The 26,971-nt window shown below is 45.9% G+C and overlaps 1 protein-coding gene across 3 annotated transcripts in view; it reads right to left on the bottom strand.

Moving 5' to 3' along the window:
• Window positions 1–24,638, bottom strand: part of LOC129827823 (ras-GEF domain-containing family member 1C-like) — a 46,635-nt gene extending 21,997 nt beyond the window's left edge. Inside the window, exon 1 of one of the 3 annotated variants that reach the window (XM_055889027.1) lies at window positions 24,026–24,638. The gene's annotated coding sequence lies outside the window, so the exon portion shown is untranslated. Of the gene's footprint in view, window positions 1–22,478; window positions 23,039–24,025 lie in introns of those variants that run through there. The other 2 variants (XM_055889030.1, XM_055889029.1) reach the window with 2 other exon arrangements.
• Window positions 24,639–26,971: the final 2,333 nt, after the last annotated feature.

Raw genomic sequence — 26,971 nt, 5'->3', positions numbered from 1 at the left:
ACAATGGTGTTTGTTCTTCACTGGTTGCCCTTTTCTTGTGTCAACAGGTCACAAATCTTGCTGCTGTGATTGTACACTGTCGTATTTCACACAATAGATATGGGAGTTTAGCAAAATTGGGTTTGTTTTTGAATTCTTTGTGTGTCTGTGTAATCTGAGGGAAATATGTGTCTCTAATATGGTCATACATTTGGCAGGAGGTTAGAAAGTGCAGCTCAGTTTCACATAATTTTGTGGGCAGTGTGCACATAGCCTGTCTTCTCTTGAGAGACAGGTCTGAGTCTGTACATAGTCAAAACTTTCCTTATCTTTGGCTCAGTCACAGTGGTCAGGTATTCTGCCACTGTGTACTCTCTGTTTAGGGCCAGCATTTCAGTTTGCTCAGTTTTTTGGTTAATTCTTTCCAATGTGACAAGTAATTATCTTTTTGTTTTCTCATGATTTGGTTGGGTCTAATTGTGTTGCTGTCCTAGTGCTCTGTGGGGTCTGTTTGTGAACAGAGCCGCATGACCAGCTTGCTTAGGTCTTCTCCAGGTTCATCTCTCTGCAGATGAATGGTTTTGTTATGTAAGGTTTGGGAATCGCTTCCATTTAGGTGGTTGTAGAATTTATCTGCTCTTTTCTGGAATTTGATAATTAGTGTGTATCGGCCTAATTCTGCTCTGCATGCATTATTTGGTGTTTTATGTTGTACTCTCTCTCTCTCTCTCTCTCTCTCTCTCTCTCTCCACCTCTCTCTCACCTCATCTCTCTCTACCCCCTCTCTCCCTCTCTCTCTACCCCCCCCTCTCTCTCTCTCTCCACATCTCTCTCTCATCTCATCTCTCTCTCTCTCTCTCTCTACCCCCTCTCTCCCTCTCGCTCTACCCCCCTCTCTCTCCCCCTTCTCTCTCTACTCCCCCCTTTCTCTCAACCCCCCTCTTTCTCTCTAACCCCACTCTCTCCCTCTACCCCCCCTCTTTCTCTCTAACCCCACTCGCTATCTCTCTCTCTACCCCCCTCTCTAACCCCCCTTTCGCTCTCTCTACCCCTCTCTCTCTATGTCTCTCTCCCCCTCTCTCGCTCTCCCCCCTCTCTCTCTCCCTCTCTCTCTGTGAAACCTGTTCCCCAACCTGAATGATTCACACACTTGTCTGTCAGTGAGGCAGAAAGGAGAGGAAGGAGAGAGAGGAGAGAAACAGCTACCAGCCTGCTCTCTCAGACACAGAGGTTAGAGGTCAGGGGAGTTGGGGAACTCTAAAATCAGACGGTAGTGTAGTGGAGAGAGGAGTGGGAGCGGCTGGCTGAATCAGTGAGGTAGCAAATCTCTGTCTGGATTCTTAGACATATAGGATTAAGGGGCCTGTTGGGGTTAAAGGGTTAATGAGTAGGGCCATTGAGGACAGATTCACAATAGGCCAGCTGATTCAGTCAGGCATTAAATCTCAGTCTGCACTCTCAGACACACAGGTCAATGGTTAGAGGTCAGGGGGTAAGATCCATTGCTTCCTGAGTACACTCAGGGCTTTGTTTACACCAGGGTCAATCCAAGGTTGAGAGCCCCTCTTCCAACTTTTTTATTCAGCTTGGCCCAGGCTGTTTTAGTGTCTTATTCAGAGACCTTGGAAGCTGTATAAAAGCCTAGAGAGGCTGAGGCAGTATAGACACCCGGGCTGTTTTACAGTGATTCATGTCAATTTATCACTCCCAAAGTCAGAGTGAAGCGAGGACAAGACCAGCTGTGTCTCTGTACAGCAGCAGGCAGAGATCCTAGCTGCTATGTCTGAGAGACAGTATCTAGCAGGGAGGAGACAGAGGATTTATTATTTAGTCTGTCATACAGTACATGACGAAAAGTATGTTGATACCTGCTCGTCGGACGTCTCATTCCAAAATCATGGGCATTACTATGGAGTTGGTCTCCGCTTTGCTGCTCTAATAAGGGGCTCCCGAGTGGTGCAGTGGTCTAAGACACTGCAGCTCAGTGTTAGAGGTGTCACCGCTGCATCACATCACATTGCACGGCACACAATTGGCCCAGCATCGTCCAGGTTTGGCTGGGGTAGGCCGTCATTGTAAAATAAGAATTTGTTCTTAACTGACTTGCCTAGTTAAATAAAGGTTACATATAAAAAAAATAATAACAGCCTCCACTCTTCTGGGAAGGCTTTCCACTAGATGTTGGAACATTGCTGCAGGGACTTGCTTCCATTCAGCCACAAGAGCATTAGTAAGGTGGTGCACTGATGTTGGGCAATTAGGCCTGGCTCACAGTCGGTGTTCCAATTTATCCCAGGTGTTAGATGGGGTTGAGGTCAAGGCAGGCTGTCCAGGCCAGTCAAGTTCTTCCACACCGACCTCGACAAACCATTTCTGTATGAACCTGGCTTTGTGCACGGGGGCATTGTCATGCTGAAACAGGAAAGGGCCTTCCCCAAACTGTTGCCACAAAGTTGGAAGCATAGAATGTCATTGTATACTGTATTTTTAAGATTTCCCTTCACTGGAACTAAGTGGCCTAGCCCGAACCATGAAAAACAGCCCCAGACCATTATTCCTCCTCCACCAAACTTTACAGTTGGCACTATGCATTAGGGTAGGTAGCGTTCTCCTGGCATCGCCAAACCCAGATTCGTCCGTCGGACTGCCAGATGGTGAAGCGTGATTCATCACTCCAGAGAATGCCTTTCCTCTGCTCCAGAGTCCAATGGCGGTGAGCTTTACACCACTCCGGCCGATGCTTGGCAGATCATGGTGATCTTAGGCATATGTGCGGCTTCTTGGCCATGGAAACCCATTTCATGAAGCTCCCGACGAACAGCTATTGTGCTGACGTTGCTTCCAGAGGCAGTTGGAACTTGGTAGTGAGTGTTGCAACCGAGGACAGACAATTGTTATGCGCCACGCGCTTCAGCACTCGGCAATCCTGTTCTCTGAGCTTGTGTGGACTACCACTTCACAGCTGAGCCGTTGTTGCTCCTAGATGTTTCCACTTCACAATGACAGCAATAACTTACAGTTGAACGGGGCAGCTCTTGCAGGGCAGAGATTTGCTGACTTGTTGGAAAGGTGACATCCTAAGACGGTGCCACGTTGAAAGTCACTGAGCTCTTCAGTCAGGCCATCCTACTGCCAATCTTTGTCTATGGAGATCGCATGGCTGTGTGCTCAATTTTATACACCGGTCAGCAACACGTGTGGCTGAAATAGCCGAATGCACTACTTTGAAGGGGTGTCTACATACTGTTGTATATAAAGTGTATCAGCTCCCTCTGGACATCTATATAGTAGAACATTTTATAACTGACAGCCAATTGGATCGACAAGATCCTTATATTCAAGTGGGTCATGAATGAGGAAGATATTACAAAAACCTTTCAGTCACCTCTCAGATGCCAATGGTGACATGAAACATCCTCTATGGGTATGGCAGCACTCTTTGTTTTCTTGTTGTCATTTGCTGGTTCAAAGGTCATTCAGGATTGATCCCCCCGGACAAGGAGATGTCAAATGTTACCCTTACCCTCCCTTTGGTGGGTGAACAGGTGGGGTGAGGAAGAGGTAAGAAGGGATGATTAGGGGTGAGAAGAAGAATGAGAATGGGTGAGAACCAGTGAGTAGGAGACATTCCACCCCAGGGCAGGAAGCCTGAGGCCACCTGACTCTCTCCTCTCCCCCACCCCCCGACTCTCTCCTCTCCCCCTCCCCCCGACTCTCTCCTCTCCCCCTCCCCCCGACTCTCTACTCTCCCCCTCCCCCTGACTCTCTCTTCTCTCCTCTCCTCTCCCCGACTCTCTCCTCTCCCCCCCCCCCCGACTCTCTCCTCTCCCCCTCCCCCCGACTCTCTACTCTCCCCCTCCCCCCGACTCTCTCCTCTTCCCCTCCCCCCGACTCTCTACTCTCCCCCTCCCCCTGACTCTCTCCTCTCCCCCACCCCCCGACTCTCTCCTCTTCCCCTCCCCCCGACTCTCTACTCTCCCCCTCCCCCTGACTCTCTCTTCTCTCCTCTCCTCTCCCCGACGCTCTACTCTCCCCCTCCCCCTGACGCTCTACTCTCCCGCTCCCCCTGACTCTCTCTTCTCTCCTCTCCTCTCTCCTCTCCTCTCCCCCTCCCCCTGACGCTCTACTCTCCCCTCCCCCTGACTCTCTCTCCTCTCCTCTCCTCTCCCCCTCCCCCTGACGCTCTACTCTCCCCCTCCCCCTGACTCTCTCTTCTCTCCTCTCCTCTCCCCCTCCCCCTGACGCTCTACTCTCCCCCTCCCCCTCCCCCTGACGCTCTACTCTCCCCTCCCCCTGACTCTCTCTCCTCTCCTCTCCTCTCCCCCTCCCCCTGACGCTCTACTCTCCCCCTCCCCCTGACTCTCTCTTCTCTCCTCTCCTCTCCCCCTCCCCCTAACTCTCTCTTCTCTCCTCTCCCCTCCCCCTGACTCTCTCTCCTCTCCTCTCCTCTCCCCCTCCCCCTGACGCTCTACTCTCCCCCTCCCCCTGACTCTCTCTTCTCTCCTCTCCTCTCCCCCTCCCCCTGACGCTCTACTCTCCCCCTCCCCCTGACTCTCTCTTCTCTCCTCTCCCCTTCCCCCTGACTCTCTCTTCTCTCCTCTCCTCTCCCCCTCCCCCTGACTCTCTCTTCTCTCCTCTCCTCTCCCCCTCCCCCTGACTCTCTACTCTCCCCCTCCCCCTGACTCTCTCTTCTCTCCTCTCCTCTCCCCCTCCCCCTGACTCTCTCTTCTCTCCTCTCCCCCTCCCCCTAACTCTCTACTCTCCCCCTCCCCCTGACTCTCTCTTCTCTCCTCTCCTCTCCCCCTCCCCCTGACTCTCTACTCTCCCCCTCCCCCTGACTCTCTCTTCTCTCCTCTCCTCTTCCCCCTGACTCTCTACTCTCCCCCTCCCCCTGACTCTCTCTTCTCTCCTCTCCTCTCCCCCTCCCCCTGACTCTCTACTCTCCCCCTCCCCCTAACTCTCTATAACACTTGTCATCTAATTTCAGCTCTGCTTGTTAACTCTATTAGCGAGTTCATTATTTTAGCGCCTTTTCCATTTTTAGGAACTGCTCTAAAAAAACATTGGCATACTTGTAGTGCTGACACTGTTTTGGGGCGTAGTGAGAGTGCTTCGGAGCGTTGTTGCACTATTGGCCTATATCAGGGATGTTCTTTGAAAGTTGTTTGCTTTGAAGTGATTCTGTGGGCTTTATCTCAATTTGAGCCCAGATGTGTTTTTTAAATAGGATGTCATCTGAGCACAGTAGTTATTGATCATCACAATAATAAACCATTATGTTTTTCTCTCTCTCCACTATACCGCATCTTTCCCCTCCACTAGTCCATCCATTCCTTTCCCTGCCCTACTTCTCAACCCTCCATGTCAGGATGCCTGTACAGATGGCCCTTCAGCAGCCTGTCCTCCCATTGGGGACTGCTGGCATGGGAGCCATTTTGGCTCACCATTCTCCACAGTCACAACAGGACCCCAAAAGTCTATTGGCGTCCAGCACTATGCCTGAGGAGAATGAGTAAGGCCAGGCCACTCTTCTGCCAAGTTGAGTGGAGTTAACGCCAACATAGAGAGCGAAAAATTCCAAGCTTATGTCTCAGCGCGCTTTCTAACAAACCATAAACCGCCTTCCTTTGTTTGTGCTGTGGGGGATTCAGCTGCAGACAAATGAGTGTATTGTGTTACACACACACACACACACACACACACACACACACACACACACACACACACACACACACAAACTATCAAGTTACCATTGCAGTATTCCATTTTTCCACCCATACGCCACCCGCCTTCTTTCTGTGGTAAGGCATATCAGTGAGAGAGAGAGAGGCTGAGCATAACATGAACACTTTCCCTAAATCCCTCTGTTGAACAGCCACCACCATCCTGGATCAGCTTCATCAATCCCCAGCGTAAACCTCTTTGGGAATATTCTTCCAAAATACACTACCTGGGAGTGTGTGTGTTAGAGGCACCAGCCGGGCCCACATCACTGTCATTGAGCATTTCTCCTTTGCCAAGATAATCCATCCTCCTAACAGGTGTGGCATATCAAGAAACTGATGAAACGGCATGATCAATACATAGGTGCACCTTGTGTTGAGGATCATATAAGGTCACTCTAAAACTTGCAGTTTTGTCACACAACGCAATGCCACAGATGTCACAAGTTTTGAAGAAGTGTCCAATTGGCATGCTGACTGCAGGAATGTCCAACAAAGCTGTTGCCAGATAATTTTATGTTAATTTCTCTACCATACGCCGCCTACAACGTCGTTAAAGAATTTGGCAGGAAGGGTTCTAAGGAGTATTTCTGTCTGTAATAAAGCCCTTGTTTGTGGATAAACTGATTCTGATTGGATGGGCTACGCTCCCCAGTAGGTGGGCCTGGCTCCCAAGTGGGTGGGCCTCTGCCCAGGCCCACTCATGGCTGCACCCCTGCCCAGTCATGTGAAACCCATAGATTAGGGCCAAATTTATTTATTTCAATTGACTGATTTCCTTCTATGAACTGTAACTCAATAAAATTGTTGAAATTGTTACATGTTGTATTTCTATTTATGTTCAGTAGGGCTCTGTTGCTCAGTTGGTAGAGCATCAGAGCCTGGATAGAATAAATAACTTTCTAGTTACCATGAGATCTTTTGGTGCGAATCAAAAAGGATTGTCAAATGTTCTTTACATTGATTTTGCACAACCATGCAAAAATAATTGCCGGATAACGCAATCAACTACAAGTAATTGGCAACCGATGCAAATCTAATACCGCTGCATTACTAATTTCATAATGTCTGTCAAGATTGTGATTTAATGTAACTGTATCCCGTATTACCCGACAGAGACATGATGTGACATGAGATACAGAGACATGATGAGACATGAGAGACAGAGACATAATGTGACATGAGAGACAGAGACATGATGTGACATGAGAGACAGAGACATAATGTGACATGAGAGACAGAGACATGATGTGACATGAGAGAAAGAGACATGATGAGACATGAGAGACAGAGACATAATGTGACATGAGAGGACATGAGAGACAGAGACATGATGTGACATGATGAGACATGAGAGACAGAGACATGATGAGACATGAGAGACAGAGACATGATGAGACATGAGAGACAGAGACATGATGTGACATGAGAGACAGAGACATGATGTAACATGAGAGGACATGATGTGACATGAGAGACAGAGACATGATGTGACATGAGAGACAGAGACATAATGTGACATGAGAGACAGAGACATGATGTGACATGAGAGAAAGAGACATGATGAGACATGAGAGACAGAGACATAATGTGACATGAGAGGACATGAGAGACAGAGACATGATGTGACATGATGAGACATGAGAGACAGAGACATGATGAGACATGAGAGACAGAGACATGATGAGACATGAGAGACAGAGACATGATGTGACATGAGAGACAGAGACATGATGTGACATGAGAGACAAAGACATGATGAGACATGAGAGACAGAGACATGAGAGACAGAGACATGATGTGAAATGAGATACAGAGACATGATGAGACATGAGAGACAGAGACATGATGTGACATGAGAGACAGAGACATGATGTGACATGAGATACAGAGACATGATGAGACATGAGAGACAGAGACATGATGTGACATGAGAGACAGAGACATAATGTGACATGAGAGACAGAGAAATGATGTGACATGAGAGAAAGAGACATGATGAGACATGAGAGACAGAGACATAATGTGACATGAGAGGACATGAGAGACAGAGACATGATGTGACATGATGAGACATGAGAGACAGAGACATGATGAGACATGAGAGACAGAGATATGATGAGACATGAGAGACAGAGACATGATGTGACATGAGAGACAGAGACATGATGTGACATGAGAGACAAAGACATGATGAGACATGAGAGACAGAGACATGAGAGACAGAGACATGATGTGACATGAGAGACAGAGACATAATGTGACATGAGAGACAGAGACATAATGTGACATCAGAGACATAATGTGACATGAAAGACGGAGACATGATGTGAGATGAGAAACAGAGACATGATTAGACACGAGAGACAGAGACATAATGAGACATGAGAGACGGATACATGAGAGACAGAGACATAATGTGACATGAGAGACAGCGACATGATGAGACATGAGAGACAGAGACATGATTAAACATGAGAGACAGAGACATGATGAGACATGAGAGACAGACACATGATGAGACATGAGAGACAGAGACATAATGAGACATGAGAGATGGATACATGAGAGACAGAGACATGATGTGACATGAGAGGTCATGATGTGACATGAGAGACAGAGACCTGATGAGACATGAGAGACAGAGACATGATGTGACATGAGAGACAGAGACATGATGAGACATGAGAGACAGAGACATGATGAGACATGAGAGACAGAGACATGATGTGACATGAGAGACAGAGACATGATGAGGCATGAGAGACAGAGACATGATGAGACATGAGAGACAGAGACATGATGTGACATGAGAGAGAGACATGAGAGACAGAGACATGATGTGAAATGAGAGACAGAGACATGATGAGACATGAGAGACAGAGACATGATGAGACAGAGACATGATGAGACATGAGAGACAGAGACATGATGTGACATGAGAGACAGAGACATGATGAGGCATGAGAGACAGAGACATGATGGGACATGAGAGACAGAGACATGATGTGACATGAGAGAGAGACACATGAGAGACAGAGACATGATGAAACATGAGAGACAGAGACATGAGAGACAGAGACATGATGTGACATGAGACACAGAAACATGATGAGACATGAGCGACAGAGACATGAGGAGACATGAGAGACAGAGACATTATGTGAAATGAGAGACAGAGACATGATGAGACATGAGAGACAGAGACATGATGTGACATGAGAGATAGAGACATGATGAGACATGAGAGACAGAGACATGATGAGACATGAGAGACAGAGACATGAGAGACAGAGACATAATGAGACATGAGAGATAGTGACATGATGAAACATGAGAGACAGAGACATGAGAGACAGAGATATAATGAGAAATGAGAGACAGAGACATGATGAGACATGAGAAACAGAGACCTGATGAGACATGAGAGACAGAGACCTGATGAGACATGAGAGACAGAGACATGATGTGACACGAGAGACAGAGACATGATGAGACATGAGAGACAGAGACATGATGAGACATGAGAGGCAGAGACATGATGAGACATGAGAGACAGAGACATTATGTGACATGAGAGACAGAGACATGATGTGACATGAGAGACAGAGACATAATGTGACATCAGAGACAGAGACATGATGAGACATGAGAGACAGAGACATGATGAGACATGAGAGACAGAGACATGATGAGACATGAGAGACAGAGACATGATGTGACATGAGAGACAGAGACATGATGTGACATGAGAGACAGAGACATAATGTGACATCAGAGACAGAGACATAATGTGACATCGGAGACATAATGTGACATGAAAGACGGAGACATGATGTGACATGAGAAACAGAGACATGATTAGACACGAGAGACAGAGACATAATGAGACATGAGAGACGGATACATGAGAGACAGAGACATAATGTGACATGAGAGACAGCGACATGATGAGACATGAGAGAAATGATTAAACATGAGAGACAGAGACATGATGAGACATGAGAGACAGAGACATAACGTGACATCAGAGACATAATGTGACATGAAAGACGGAGACATAATTAGACATGAGAGACTGAGACATGAAAGACAGAGACATGATGTGACATGAGAGATAGAAACATGATGAGACATGAGAGACATAGACATGATGTGACATGAGAGACAGAGACATGATGAGACATGAGAGACAGAGACATGATGAGACATGAGAGACAGAGACATGATGAGACATGAGAGACAGAGACATGATGTGACATGAGAGACAGAGACATGATGAGACATGAGAGACATAGACATGATGAGACATGATGAGACATGATGAGACAGAGACATGATGAGACATGAGAGACAGAGACATGATGTGACATGAGAGATAGAGACATGATGAGACATGAGAGACAGAGACATGATGAGACACATGAGAGACAGAGACATAATGAGACATGAGAGACGGATACATGAGAGACAGAGACATAATGTGACATGAGAGACAGCGACATGATGAGACATGAGAGAAATGATTAAACATGAGAGACAGAGACATGATGAGACATGAGAGACAGAGACATAACGTGACATCAGAGACATAATGTGATATGAAAGACGGAGACATAATTAGACATGAGAGACTGAGACATGAAAGACAGAGACATGATGTGACATGAGAGATAGAAACATGATGAGACATGAGAGACAGAGACATGATGAGACATGAGAGACAGAGACATGATGAGACATGAGAGATAGAGACATGATGAGACATGAGAGACAGAGACATAATGAGACATGAGAGACGGATACATGAGAGACAGAGACATGATGTGACACGAGAGGTCATGATGTGACATGAGAGACAGAGACCTGATGAGACATGAGAGACAGAGACATGATGTGACATGAGAGACAGAGACATGATGAGACATGAGAGACAGAGACATGATGAGACATGAGAGACAGAGACATGATGAGACATGAGAGACAGAGACATGATGTGACATGAGAGACAGAGACATGATGAGACATGAGAGACATAGACATGATGAGACATGATGAGACAGAGACATGATGAGACATGAGAGACAGAGACATGATGTGACATGAGAGATAGAGACATGATGAGACATGAGAGACAGAGACATGATAGGACACATGAGAGACAGAGACATAATGAGACATGAGAGACGGATACATGAGAGACAGAGACATAATGTGACATGAGAGACAGCGACATGATGAGACATGAGAGAAATGATTAAACATGAGAGACAGAGACATGATGAGACATGAGAGACAGAGACATAACGTGACATCAGAGACATAATGTGACATGAAAGACGGAGACATAATTAGACATGAGAGACTGAGACATGAAAGACAGAGACATGATGTGACATGAGAGATAGAAACATGATGAGACATGAGAGACAGAGACATGATGAGACATGAGAGACAGAGACATGATGAGACATGAGAGACAGAGACATGATGAGACATGAGAGACAGAGACATAATGAGACATGAGAGACGGATACATGAGAGACAGAGACATGATGTGACATGAGAGGTCATGATGTGACATGAGAGATAGAAACATGATGAGACATGAGAGACAGAGACCTGATGAGACATGAGAGACAGAGACATGATGTGACATGAGAGACAGAGACATGATGAAACATGAGAGACAGAGACATGAGAGACAGAGACATGATGTGACATGAGACACAGAAACATGATGAGACATGAGCGACAGAGACATGATGAGACATGAGAGACAGAGACATGATGAGACATGAGAGACAGAGACATGATGAGACATGAGAGACAGAGACATGATGTGACATGAGAGACAGAGACATGATGAGACATGAGAGACAGAGACATGATGTGACATGAGAAACAGAGACATGATTAGACATGAGAGACTGAGACATGAAAGACAGAGACATGATGTGACATGAGAGATAGAAACATGATGAGACATGAGAGACAGAGACATGATGAGACATGAGAGACAGAGACATAATGAAACATGAGAGACAGAGACATGATGAGACATGATGAGACATGATGAGACAGAGACACGATGAGACATGAGAGACAGAGACATGATGTGACATGAGAAACAGAGACATGATTAGACATGAGAGACTGAGACATGAAAGACAGAGACATGATGTGACATGAGAGATAGAAACATGATGAGACATGAGAGACAGAGACATAATGAAACATGAGAGACAGAGACATGAGAGATAGAGACATGACGAGACATGAGAGACAGAGACATGATGAGACATGAGAGACAGAGACATAATGAGACATGAGAGACGGATACATGAGAGACAGAGACATGATGTGACATGAGAGGTCATGATGTGACATGAGAGACAGAGACATGATGTGACATGAGAGGACATGAGAGACAGAGACATGATGTGACATGATGAGACATGAGAGACAGAGACATGATGAGACATGAGAGACAGAGACATGATGTGACATGAGAGACAGAGACATGATGTGACATGAGAGACAAAGACATGATGAGACATGAGAGGCAGAGACATGAGAGACAGAGACATGATTTGACATGAGAGACAGAGACATAATGTGACATCAGAGACAGAGACATAATGTGACATCAGAGACATAATGTGACATGAAAGATGGAGACATGATGTGACATGAGAAACAGAGACATGATTAGACACGAGAGACAGAAACATGATGAGACATGAGAGACGGACACATGAGAGACAGAGACATAATGTGACATGAGAGACAGCGACATGATGAGACATGAGAGACAGAGACATGATTAAACATGAGAGACAGAGACATGATGAGACATGAGAGACAGAGACATAATGTGACATCAGAGACAGAGACATAATGTGACATCAGAGACATAATGTGACATGAAAGACGGAGACATAATTAGACATGAGAGACTGAGACATGAAAGACAGATACATAATATGACATGAGAGATAGAAACATGATGAGACATGAGAGACAGAGACATGATGAGACATGAGAGACAGAGACATGATGAGACATGAGAGACAGAGACATGATGAGACATGAGAGACAGAGACATAATGAGACATGAGAGAGAGAGACATAATGAGACATGAGAGACAGAGACATGAGAGACAGAGACATGATGAGACATGAGAGACAGAGACATGAGAAACAGAGACATGATTAGACATGAGAGACTGAGACATGAGAGACATGAGAGACAGAGACATGATGAGACATGAGAGACAGAGACATGAGAGACATGAGAGACAGAGACATGATGTGACATGAGAGACAGAGACATAATGTGACATCAGAGACAGAGACATAATGTGACATCAGAGACATGATGTGACATGAGAAACAGAGACATGATTAGACATGAGAGACTGAGACATGAAAGACAGAGACATGATGTGACATGAGAGATAGAAACATGATGAGACATGAGAGACAGAGACCTGATGAGACATGAGAGACAGAGACATGATGTGACATGAGAGACAGAGACATGATGAGACATGAGAGACAGAGACATGATGAGACATGATGAGACATGATGAGACAGAGACATGATGAGACATGAGAGACAGAGACATGATGAGACATGAGAGACAGAGACATAATGAGACATGAGAGACAGAGACATGAGAGACAGAGACATAATGAGACATGAGATACGGATACATGAGAGACAGAGACATGATGTGACATGAGAGGTCATGATGTGACATGAGGACAGAGACCTGATGAGACATGAGAGACAGAGACATGATGTGACATGAGAGACAGAGACATGATGAGACATGAGAGACAGAGACATGATGAGACATGAGAGACAGAGACATGATGAGAAATGAAAGACAGACATGATGTGACATGAGAGACAGAGACATGATGAGACATGATGAGACAGAGACATGATGAGACATGAGAGACAGAGACATGATGTGACATGAGAGACAGAGACATGATGAGGCATGAGAGACAGAGACATGATGTGACATGAGACACAGAAACATGATGAGACATGAGCGACAGAGACATGAGGAGACATGAGAGACAGAGACATGATGTGACATGAGAGACAGAGACATGATGAGACATGAGAGACAGAGACATGATGTGACATGAGAGATAGAGACATGATGAGACATGAGAGACAGAGACATGATGAGACATGAGAGACAGAGACATGAGAGACAGGGACACGATGAGACATGAGAGACAGAGACATAATAAAACATGAGAGACAGTGACATGATGAAACATGAGAGACAGAGACATGAGAGACAGAGATATAACGAGAAATGAGAGACAGAGACATGATGAGACATGAGAAACAGAGACCTGATGAGACATGAGACACAGAGACATGATGAGACATGAGAGACAGAGACCTGATGAGACATGAGAGACAGAGACATGATGTGACATGAGAGACAGAGACATGATGAGACATGAGAGACAGAGACATGATGTGACATGAGAGACAGAGACATGATGTGACATGAGAGACAGAGACATAATTAGACATCATAGACAGAGACATGATGAGACATGAGAGACAGAGACATGATGAGACATGAGAGACAGAGACATGATGAGACATGAGAGACGGATACATGAGAGACAGAGAAATGATGTGACATGAGAGGTCATGATGTGACATGAGAGACAGAGACCTGATGAGACGTGAGAGACAGAAACATGATGAGACATGAGCGACAGAGACATGAGGAGACATGAGAGACAGAGACATGATGTGACATGAGAGACAGAGACATGATGAGACATGAGAGACAGAGACATGATGTGACATGAGAGATAGAGACATGATGAGACATGAGAGACAGAGACATGATGAGACATGAGAGACAGAGACATGAGAGACAGGGACATGATGAGACATGAGAGACAGAGACATAATGAGACATGAGAGACAGTGACATGATGAAACATGAGAGACAGAGACATGAGAGACAGAGATATAATGAGAAATGAGAGACAGAGACATGATGAGACATGAGAAACAGAGACCTGATGAGACATGAGAGACAGAGACATGATGAGACATGAGAGACAGAGACCTGATGAGACATGAGAGACAGAGACATTATGTGACATGAGAGACAGAGACATGATGAGACATGAGAGACAGAGACATGATGAGACATGAGAGACAGAGACATGATGAGACATGATGAGACATGAGAGACAGAGACATGATGAGACATGAGAGACAGACATGATGAGACATGAGAGACAGAGACATGATGTGAATTGAGAGACAGAGACATGATGAGACATGAGAGACAGAGACATGATGAGACATGAGAGACAGAGACATAATGTGACATCAGAGACAGAGACATGATGAGACATGATGAGACAGAGACATGATGAGACATGAGAGACAGAGACATGATGAGACATGAGAGACAGAGACATGATGAGACATGATGAGACATGATGAGACAGAGACATGATGAGACATGAGAGACAGAGACATGATGAGACATGAGATACAGAGACATGATGAGACATGAGAGACAGAGACATGATGTGACATGAGAGACAGAGACATTGTGACTGAAGCATAACGAGTCTGTCTTTGGAATGTAGAATATGATGTCTTTTTTGGATTTGTCCAAGCCATGTATTTGGACTACCTATAACAACAATCACCAGACAGACTAACAGCTCAGCCCCTCTCTGTGTTTACCACTCAGACACACTCAGACCGTGAGTACACACTACCCACCATGACCCTTTAGACACACTCAGACTCTGAGTACACACTACCCACCATGACCCTTTAGACACACTCAGACCCTGAGTACACACTACCCACCATGACCCTCAGACACACTCAGACCCTGAGTACACACTACCCACCATGACCCTTTAGACACACTCAGACTCTGAGTACACACTACCCACCATGACCCTTTAGACACACTCAGACCCTGAGTACACACTACCCACCATGACCCTCAGACACACTCAGACTCTGAGTATACACTACCCACCATGACCCTCAGACACACTCAGACCCTGAGTACACACTACCCACCATGACCCTTTAGACACACTCAGACCCTGAGTACACACTACCCACCATGACCCTCAGACACACTCAGACCCTGAGTACACACTACCCACCATGACCCTCAGACACACTCAGACCCTGAGTACACACTACCCACCATGACCCTCAGACACACTCAGACCCCGAGGACACACTACCCACCATGACCCTCAGACACACTCAGACCCTGAGTACACACTACCCACCATGACCCTTTAGACACACTCAGACCCTGAGTACACACTACCCACCATGACCCTTTAGACACACTCAGACCCTGAGTACACACTACCCACCATGACCCTCAGACACACTCAGACCCTGAGTACACACTACCCACCATGACCCTTTAGACACACTCAGACCCTGAGTACACACTACCCACCATGACCCTCAGACACACTCAGACCCTGAGTACACACTACCCACCATGACCCTCAGACACACTCAGACCCTGAATATACACTACCCACCATGACCCTCAGACACACTCAGACCCTGAGTACACACTACCCACCATGACCCTCAGACACACTCAGACCCTGAGTACACACTACCCACCATGACCCTCAGACACACTCAGACCCTGAGTACACACTACCCACCATGACCCTCAGACACACTCTGACCCTGAGTACACACTACCCACCATGACCCTCAGACACACTCAGACCCTGAGTACACACTACCCACCATGACCCTCAGACACACTCAGACCCTGAGTACACACTACCCACCATGACCCTCAGACACACTCAGACCCTGAATATACACTACCCACCATGACCCTCAGACACACTCAGACCCTGAGTACACACTATCCACCATGAACCTCAGACACACTCAGACCCTGAGTACACACTACCCACCATGACCCTTTAGACACACTCAGACCCTGAGTACACACTACCCACCATGACCCTCAGACACACTCAGACCCTGAGTACACACTACCCACCATGACCCTCAGACACACTCAGACCCTGAGTACACACTACCCACCATGACCCTTTAGACACACTCAGACCCTGAGTACACACTACCCACCATGACCTCAGACACACTCAGACCCTGAGTACACACTACCCACCATGACCCTCAGACACACTCAGACCCTGAGTACACACTACCCACCATGACCCTCAGACACACTCAGACCCTGAGTACACACTACCCACCATGACCCTCAGACACACTCAGACCCTGAGTATACACTACCCACCATGACCCTCAGACACACTCAGACCCTGAGTACACACTACCCACCATGACCCTCAGACACACTCAGACCCTGAGTACACACTACCCAACATGACCTCACATTCTGGGCTGTGGCAAGCCCCTTTCCATTTCACGTTACGTCAAAGTAAATTATGCCCTCGTTAGGCGCACACCTGTTTCTCTCTCTAGACCGGGCCTGGATTGGAGGATTGGGGCACATGGGGTGCAGGAGTCCACCTGGGAGAGGTTGAATGACTACCCTGGCCATGGTGACTCACAGGAACCCTTATCAAACAGGAACTTGAGCCCTCAGAGCCTGTGTCCACAAAGCGTCTCAGAGTAGGACTGCTGATCTAGAATCTGTCCATATAATCTTATAATTATCTGAAAGGCAAAACTGATCCTAGAACAGCACTCTTACTCTGAGACACTTTGTGGATAAGGGCCCAGGTTTCACTTTACAACTTTAAAGTGAAACTACATAAACTCAACAAAAAAATTAACGTCCTTTCACTGTCAACTGCATCATCATTTTCAGCAAACTTAACATGTGTAAATATTTGTATGAACATAACAAGATTCAACAACTGAGACATAAACTGAACAAGTTCCACAGACATGTGACTAACAGAAATGGAATAATGTGTCCCTGAACAAAGGGGGGGTCAAAATCCAAAGTAACAGTGAGTATCTGGTCTGGCCACCAGCTGCATTGAGTACTGCAGTGCATCTACTCCTCATGGACTGCACCAGATGTGCCAGTTCTTGCTGTGAGATGTTACCCCACTCTTCGACCAAGGCACCTGCAAGTTCCCGGACATGTCTGGGGGGAATGGTCCTAGCCCTCACTATCCGATCCAACAGGTCCCAGACGTGATCAATGGGATTGAGATCCGGGCTCTTTGCTGGCCATGGCAGAACACTGACATTCCTGTCTTGCAGGAAATCATGCACAGAACGAGCAGTATGGCTGGTGGCATTGTCATCCTGGAGGGTCATGTCAGGATGAGCCTGCAGGAAGGGTACCACATGAGGGAGGAGGATGTCTTCCCTGTAACGCACAGCTTTGAGATTGCCTGCAATGACAACAAGCTCAGTCCGATAATGCTGTGACACACCGCCCCAGACCATGACGGACCCTCCACCTGCAAATCAATCCCGCTCCAGAGTACAGGCCTCAGTGCCTCAGTGTAATGCTCATTCCTTCGACGATAAACGCGAATCCGACCATCACCCTTGGTGAGACAAAACCGCGACTCATCAGTGAAGAGCCCTTTTTACCAGTCCTGTCTGGTCCAGCGACGGTGGATTTGTGCCCATAGGCAACGTTGTTGCCAGTGATGTCTGGGGAAGACCTGCCTTACAACAGGCCTACAAGCCCTCAGTCCAGCCTCTCTCAGCCTATTGCGGACAGTTTAAGCACTGATTGAGGGATTGTGCGTTCCTGGTGTAACTTGAGCAGTTGTTGTTGCCATCCTGTACCTGTCCGGCAGGTGTGATTTTCGGATGTACCAATCCTGTGCAGGTGTTGTTACACGTGGTCTGCCACTGCGAGGACAATCAGCTGTCCGTCTTGTCTCTTTGTAGCGCTGTCTTAGGCATCTCACAGTCTCACACACGGACATTGCAATTTATTGCCCTGGCCACATCTGCAGTCCTCATGCATCCTTGTAGCATGCCTAAGGCACGTTCACGTAGATGAGCAGGGACCCTGGGCATCTTTTTTGTGTTTTTTAGAGTCAGTAGAAATGCCTCTTTAGTGTCCTAAGTTTTCATAACTGTGACCTTAATTGCCTACCATCTATAATCTGTTAGTGTCTTAAAGACATTCCACAAGGGGATGTTCATTAATTGTTTATGGTTCATTGAACAAGCATTGGAAACCGTGTTTAAACCCTTTACAATGAAGATCTGTGAAGTTATTTGGATTTTTACGAATTATCTTTGAAAGACAGGGTCCTGAAAAAGGGATGTTTCTTTTTTTGTTGAGTTTAGTTTCAGAGAGTGCATAGAGTCGATTGTAGCGATATTGTGTTGGTAAATGGATGTGTGTTAACAGTAAGAAGCTCAAGTTCTTGGCAGTAGAGGAGAGGAGCCTCAGAAGATGACTTTCACCTTTCCCTATGACGCACTTACTTCAATAAATGTGAGCCATTGTGAGAGAGGACACAGAGGTAAGGGTTTCTGCCCTTTTCCCAATGTGTCATCTGAGAGATGGAGAGATTGAGAGAGAGACAGTTAAATAGAAAGAGTGACAGAGAACAGAAAAGGCCGAGGGCTGCATGCATGGTTCTGGTGGTTAGAGAAGGCTATATGCAGGGTTCTGGTGGTTAGAGAAGGCTACATGCAGGGTTCTGGTGGTTAGAGAAGGCTACATGCAGGGTTCTGGTGGTTATAGAAGGCTACATGCAGGGTTCTGGTGGTTAGAGAAGGCTACATGCAGGGTTCTGGTGGTTATAGAAGGCTACATGCAGGGTTCTGGTGGTTAGAGAAGGCTACATGCAGGGTTCTGGTGGTTATAGAAGGCTACATGCAGGGTTCTGGTGGTTAGAGAAGGCTACATGCAGGGTTCTGGTGGTTATAGAAGGCTACATGCAGGGTTCTGGTGGTTATAGAAGGCTACATGCAGGGTTCTGGTGGTTAGAGAAGGCTACATGCAGGGTTCTGGTGGTTAGAGAAGGCTACATGCAGGGTTCTGATGGTTAGAGAAGGCTACATGCAGGGTTCTGGTGGTTATAGAAGGCTACATGCAGGGTTCTGGTGGTTATAGAAGGCTACATGCAGGGTTCTGGTGGTTAGAGAAGGCTACATGCAGGGTTCTGGTGGTTATAGAAGGCTACATGCAGGGTTCTGGTGGTTATAGAAGGCTACATGCAGGGTTCTGGTGGTTAGAGAAGGCTACATGCATGGTTCTGGTGGTTATAGAAGGCTACATGCAGGGTTCTGGTGGTTATAGAAGGCTACATGCAGGGTTCTGGTGGTTATAGAAGGCTACATGCAGGGTTCTGGTGGTTATAGAAGGCTACATGCAGGGTTCTGGTGGTTAGAGAAGGCTACATGCAGGGTTCTGGTGGTTAGAGAAGGCTACATGCAGGGTTCTGGTGGTTATAGAAGGCTACATGCAGGGTTCTGGTGGTTATAGAAGGCTACATGCAGGGTTCTGGTGGTTATAGAAGGCTACATGCAGGGTTCTGGTGGTTAGAGAAGGCTACATGCAGGGTTCTGGTGGTTAGAGAAGGCTACATGCAGGGTTCTGGTGGTTATAGAAGGCTACATGCAGGGTTCTGGTGGTTAGAGAAGGCTACATGCAGGGTTCTGGTGGTTATAGAAGGCTACATGCAGGGTTCTGGTGGTTAGAGAAGACTACATACAGGGTTCTGGTGGTTAGAGAAGGCTACATGCAGGGTTCTGGTGGTTAGAGAAGGTTACATGCAGGGTTCTGGTGGTTAGAGAAGGCTACATGCAGGGTTCTGGTGGTTAGAGAAGGCTACATGCAGGGTTCTGGTGGTTATAGAAGGCTACATGCAGGGTTCTGATGGTTAGAGAAGGCTACATGCAGGGTTCTGGTGGTTATAGAAGGCTACAGGGCAGGGTTCTGGTGGTTAGAGAAGGCTACATGCAGGGTTCTGGTGGTTATAGAAGGCTACAGGGCAGGGTTCTGATGGTTAGAGAAGGCTACATGCAGGGTTCTGGTGGTTAGAGAAGGCTACATGCAGGGTTCTGGTGGTTAGAGAAGGCTACATGCAGGGTTCTGGTGGTTAGAGAAGGCTACATGCAGGGTTCTGGTGGTTATAGAAGGCTACATGCAGGGTTCTGGTGGTTATAGAAGGCTACAGGGCAGGGTTCTGGTGGTTATAGAAGGCTACATGCAAGGTTCTGGTGGTTATAGAAGGCTACATGCAGGGTTCTGGTGGTTAGAGAAGGCTACATGCAGGGTTCTGGTGGTTATAGAAGGCTACATGCAGGGTTCTGGTGGTTAGAGAAGGCTACATGCAGGGTTCTGGTGGTTAGAGAAGGCTACATGCAGGGTTCTGGTGGTTATAGAAGGCTACATGCAGGGTTCTGGTGGTTATAGAAGGCTACATGCAGGGTTCTGGTGGTTAGAGAAGACTACATGCAGGGTTCTGGTGGTTATAGAAGGCTACATGCAGGGTTCTGGTGGTTAGAGAAGACTACATGCAGGGTTCTGGTGGTTAGAGAAGGCTACATGCAGGGTTCTGGTGGTTAGAGAAGGCTACATGCAGGGTTCTGGTGGTTATAGAAGGCTACATGCAGGGTTCTGGTGGTTATAGAAGGCTACATGCAGGGTTCTGGTGGTTAGAGAAGACTACATGCAGGGTTCTGGTGGTTATAGAAGGCTACATGCAGGGTTCTGGTGGTTAGAGAAGACTACATGCAGGGTTCTGGTGGTTAGAGAAGGCTACATGCAGGGTTCCGGTGGTTAGAGAAGGCTACATGCAGGGTTCTGGTGGTTATAGAAGGCTACATGCATGGTTCTGGTGGTTAGAGAAGGCTACATGCAGGGGTCTGGTGGTTAGAGAAGGCTACATGCAGGGTTCTGGTGGTTAGAGAAGGCTACATGCAGGGTTCTGGTGGTTATAGAAGGCTACATGCAGGGTTCTGGTGGTTATAGAAGGCTACATGCAGGGTTCTGGTGGTTAGAGAAGGCTACATGCAGGGTTCTGGTGGTTAGAGAAGGCTACATGCATGGTTCTGGTGGTTAGAGAAGGCTACATGCAGGGTTCTGGTGGTTAGAGAAGGCTACATGCAGGGTTCTGGTGGTTATAGAAGGCTACATGCAGGGTTCTGGTGGTTAGAGAAGGCTACATGCAGGGGTCTGGTGGTTAGAGCATCTCTGTGTGAAAAGATCAGCTACAGTAGCATTAGGTCTACTGGGGAGGATCTCAGGCTGGAGCTCCATGCTGCCTGCGTGTGTAGGGGAGGGTGGGAAACCTGAACCCCCTCACTCCCCCTCAGACCCTGGGGTCCTGGGAGGAGCAGGGTGGAGAAGAGGGGTGGAGGGGACCGGAGATGAGGGTGTGGGAAAGTTGTAGGTGGGCTAATGCCTTTGGTGTGGATGTCAGCCAGAAGGTCTTGAGTGTCTCTGCCCACCTAACAGTTTTTTCTAAGCCTAGTATAATCATAATACCTCATAGGGGACCCATCCATGCACTACAAACTCAAATACATCCTGTATCAAGGAATCCATCATTTATAGATTGTGACAGAGAGAGTGTGTTCAGTGAGAGGTGGCTGAGAACCTGTAAAAAGTTGGGATACTGTTCGCATTCACAATGAAATGAAAATGATAGGTAACATGCCACTGGGGCCACATCTCCAACATGTTTCCTGCTCTAGTACCTCTGTATGGTTTGAATATTCAATAACTGTTGATTTATGACTATTACAATATAGAGAATACATTTGCCTACCTGGGATACACACGTCCCTCAGAAGCTCTCTACGAAATCATCCTACACACGTGGGAAATTTACGCAGGGGCTATGATGATCCTCAGACCTCAAAACCATAAGCTGTACACTAGGCTACACTGTATGAAAATAATTCTAACAAAGTAATGGTGTAAGTCCAGGAACTGCTAAATAGCATTTAGCCTACTATGCTACTAGTGCTGTGAAGAGCAGAATAGCAACACCCTGTTTGAGGAAGTAGTCGCGTTTACAATGTATCCCCGCACGGTTAATGATTACACAGAGGCAAGATAAGAAAGGTAAGTTTAGCATACAAGCCATGTAGTTTAAATGGAATGAATGTACATTATTTATGATAGCTGTGTATTTCTTACTCTTTCCTCATGTTTCCTTATTGCTGTTGCTCTAAGATGGCAACTCAGTGGGAATGTGCCAATTGAATCTCAGCAAGGAAACTCATAGTTGTATTTGATTAATGTTTTATAAAAAAGTATGGATTTCAGCAAACAAAGAAAGGCACACATCAACAGAGGACAAACATAAACCCTTACCATGTACCTAAGAATTTACATTTTTGAAGTATTAACTGCATAGTGACTAGAAGGAGCCAGGAGGTTCATTTAAACAACTCTAGTCTGCGCTCACCTCTGTGGATGATATCATCCTGGAGTTGAGGTAGTCAGGGGGTTTCTGATTCAAACATGGTAGTAGAGGCAACGTGACCAGTGTAGTAGATCCAATGAGATGCTGCTCGGGAATTATTATATATAGGTAAACTTTTGACCAGCACTCTGCAGGACACTCTGCACAACAATAGCTGTGTAATTGAACAAATTTGCATAATACTACAAAGTTAAATTGTATTAGAGATTGAGAATGTACACTCTCCTACTTATTTTATTTGGATGGTGAAGCTAAAACGTTTAATTTGGCTCTATACTCCAATATTTTGGATTTGAGATAAAATGTTATGCTATTTATGCCTCTAAAAACGTATCACTTATCATTATTCACTTCTCATTCATGATTATCCATAATCATGGTAGCATCCACATTAATGTCGGAGTGTTCAGAAACAGTTACCAGTGACTCCAAAATGGGACTAGATACATATAGTGCTTTCATTTCTAAGCGATAAAACATATTTATGAAAATACCCTCAAATAAAAGGTGACATTCTGTACCGTCACCTCGTATAAATCATTTGATCTCAAATCCAAAATGCTGGAGCATAGAGCCAAATCAAACGTTTTAGCTTCATTGAACAAATAATATGTATGCTATAGGGGAGTGTAGTTACAGCCAACAATGACAAGTGAATATAAGCTTCAGTCATGCACAATCTTTTCCTGACAGCATGTTGACGTTTTAATGCTCTGTCGTTGATTGGATAGACAAAGATTGACATATGCCACAAGCATATTTTAATGCAGATAAAGTCATTCTTAAACACTCTCACGCGCACACACACACACATACGCATGTGTGCGTGAATGAAATTTAAATCGATTATTCTGCTTATCATATAGTAACCTCGCTTCACTTACCAGTTCTAGACACTGTTCCCCATCTTTCCTCTTGGTGAGTATTCCCTGTATTATATTAATTCTACAGTTCTGCTAATCCAAAGATCCGTGGGGGAAAAATATATTATGCAAAAGTAAGATCCAAGGCAGTTGATTTGTGTTAAGCCACAATGGAATGACGTTAGGGTCTACTCAGGGCAATGTCTTGGTTTACAGTAGCACATATATTCGTGTGATCATTCACTTGTCTTGATCTTCTAAAACGCCCTTATTCTTGAGCAAGATCCGTAACCTTCACAGAACGATACGCGTAAAATAAAACCCAACTGAAAACCATTCAGGAGTCTCTTCGTTCGCGGAAAGTCCCTTCACTGTTCATATAGTGTCTTCAACGCGCAACAAAGGTGTGGTAATGTACCAGCTCCTTTTTAAACATCCAATCACGGCTGTCCAGTCCAGTTTGTGTCCACCGCCAGACAACCCCGAGAGTGATAGGCTACAGCAGGGCTGGTCAGCGCATCAGACGTCCTCCGAGAGCTGGCAGAGAGGAGAGCGAACTAACGACGATGAATAGAGAAATCCACTATCCTCAGCAAACAAGTCACCCGCGAGTCTCTCTCTCTCTCTCAATACACACACCTACCTGCACGAGTCCTAATCTCCGCCTCTCTCAACATTAGCCTACTCGGCCACCAGCAAGCAATTCCATCCTATATATTTATTGATAGTGTGAATTAAGCGTTTGATTCACTGCATGAATAGGTCATAGCACATGTATAGAACATCAAAGCACATGTATAGAATTTCATTGTTTGCCTTTGTATTTACACACACTCTTTAATAAAATAATGACACAATTAATATTAATATTATTTGTTAATTATTTACTGATTTGACAATTAGTCCCTGTTGTCAAGTTGAGTTTATGAGTGTGTTGATACATTACATAGCCAAAAGTATGTGGACACCTGCTCGTCGAACATCTCATTCCAAAATCATGGGCATTAATATGGAGTTGGTCCCCCCCTTTGCTGCTATAACAGCCTCCACTCTTCTGTGAAGGCTTTACACTAGAAGGTGGAACATTGCTGCGGGGACTTGCTTCCATTCAGCCATAAATGCATTAGTGAGGTCTGGCTCGCAGTCGGCATTCCAATTCATTCCAAAGGTGTTTGATGGGGTTGAGGTCAGGGCTCTGTGCAGGTCAGTCAAGTTCTTCCACACTGATCTCGATAAACCATTTTTGTATGGACCTCGCTTTGTGCATAGGGGCACTGTCATGCTGCAACAGGGAAGGGCCTTCCCCAAACTTTTGCCACAAAGTTGGAAGCACAGAATTGTCTAGAATGTTGTCGTGAGTTGACCTTAACATTCATCTGAAGACTGTTATTTATCTAATCAACTAACTATGTTTCGTTGTTGCCCGATTAAATGAATCATGTAATGATTAACTCATTATGATCTTGGGCACCACGAGAGCAACTTGTCGTGTAATCCTGAATAGAACTACAGAGTTGATTGTTCCTTCCATTCGCTCTTGAAGATGCTTTTTTGAAGATCGGCTAGCCAGCCGTATCGATGGTTCGCAAATGGGGTGTTGATGGAAGCGTAATAAGATGGTTTGAGCACAGTAACAGGATGGTCCTACTTAAATTTGCTTTCTAAGATACTTTACTTAGGACAGCTAATCAGCCATACCAGCGATTGTCTGGCAGATGAGTTTATCGTCTCCACCTCGCGTTGGTTCACTGTGTTAAATTCTTAATCCATCATTTTGCGCGAAAGGGGTGGTTCTGGCGGGCTGACACACTCTCTGACCTCACGTTGGGGTGGTGACTACTCACTGTGCAAAGTTATGGATAACAATGGTCTCTTATAATTTATCAAATCATATCCCTTTCTTAACAAAACACTTTCATAATTTTTCATATTACATGCACAACCCATGGTATGGAAAATTCAGCTATGTAATATGTGTATTTCCTTTATAACATTTCTAATGACATCACAAAATAACAAACAAATGTATATTAGTGTTCTATAGATCGCCTTGGACCGTTCCCCACGTTCTACGTTAGAAATATTGTTCCAGTATTCACTTTGGAACGTGTTAAAGTTTCAACGGGAAAAGGTCTGTTGAGACAAAGCGCATTCCTTTGGTGAATTTGGAGAGTACAGGCCTGGAACTTCTCCCTTGATTTACAACAGGATGTTAGTGTCAATCCCCACTAGTTCTATCCTCCCCTCTACGGGTGAAAGGGGGTCTGATTGAAGTTAGTCATTGCAAACCTGATCTGACCTATTTGGATTCTCGTGGTCAGTCATGACAATGTCATTGTATGCTGTATCGTTAAGGTTTTCCTTCACTGGAACTAAGGGGGCCTAGCCCGAACCATGAAAAACAGCCACAGACCATTATTCCTCCTCCACTAAACTTTAGAGTTGGCACTATGCATTGGGGCAGGTAGCGTTCTCCTGGAATCCGCAAAACACAGATTTGTTCGTCGGACTGCCAGATGGTGAAGCTTGATTCTTCACTCCAGAAAACGCATTTCCTCTGCTCCAAAGTCCAATGCTTTACACCACTCCAGCTGACACTTAGCATTGTGAGTGTTGCAACAAGGACTGACATTTTTTACGCGCTACATGCTTCAGCACTCGGCGGTCCCGTTCTGTGAGCTTGTGTGGCCTACCACTTAGCAGCTCAGATGTTGTTGCTCCTAGACGTTTCCACTTCATAATAACAGCACTTACAGTTGACCGGGGCAGCTCTAGCAGGGCAGACATTTGGCAAACTGACTTGTTGGAAAGGTGGCATCCTGTGACGGTGCCACGTTGGATGTCAATGAGCTCTTCAGTCAGGCCATTCTACTGCCAATGTTTGTGTATGGAGATTGCATGGCTGTGTGTTCTATATTATACACCTGTCAGCAACGGGTGTGGCTGAAATATCCAAATCCACTAATT

Source organism: Salvelinus fontinalis, chromosome 29, assembly GCF_029448725.1.
Source record: "Salvelinus fontinalis isolate EN_2023a chromosome 29, ASM2944872v1, whole genome shotgun sequence".
Lineage (NCBI taxonomy): Eukaryota > Metazoa > Chordata > Actinopteri > Salmoniformes > Salmonidae > Salvelinus > Salvelinus fontinalis.
Note: the sequence above shows the minus strand (reverse complement) of the source record. Positions and strands in the feature narration are given on the sequence as shown.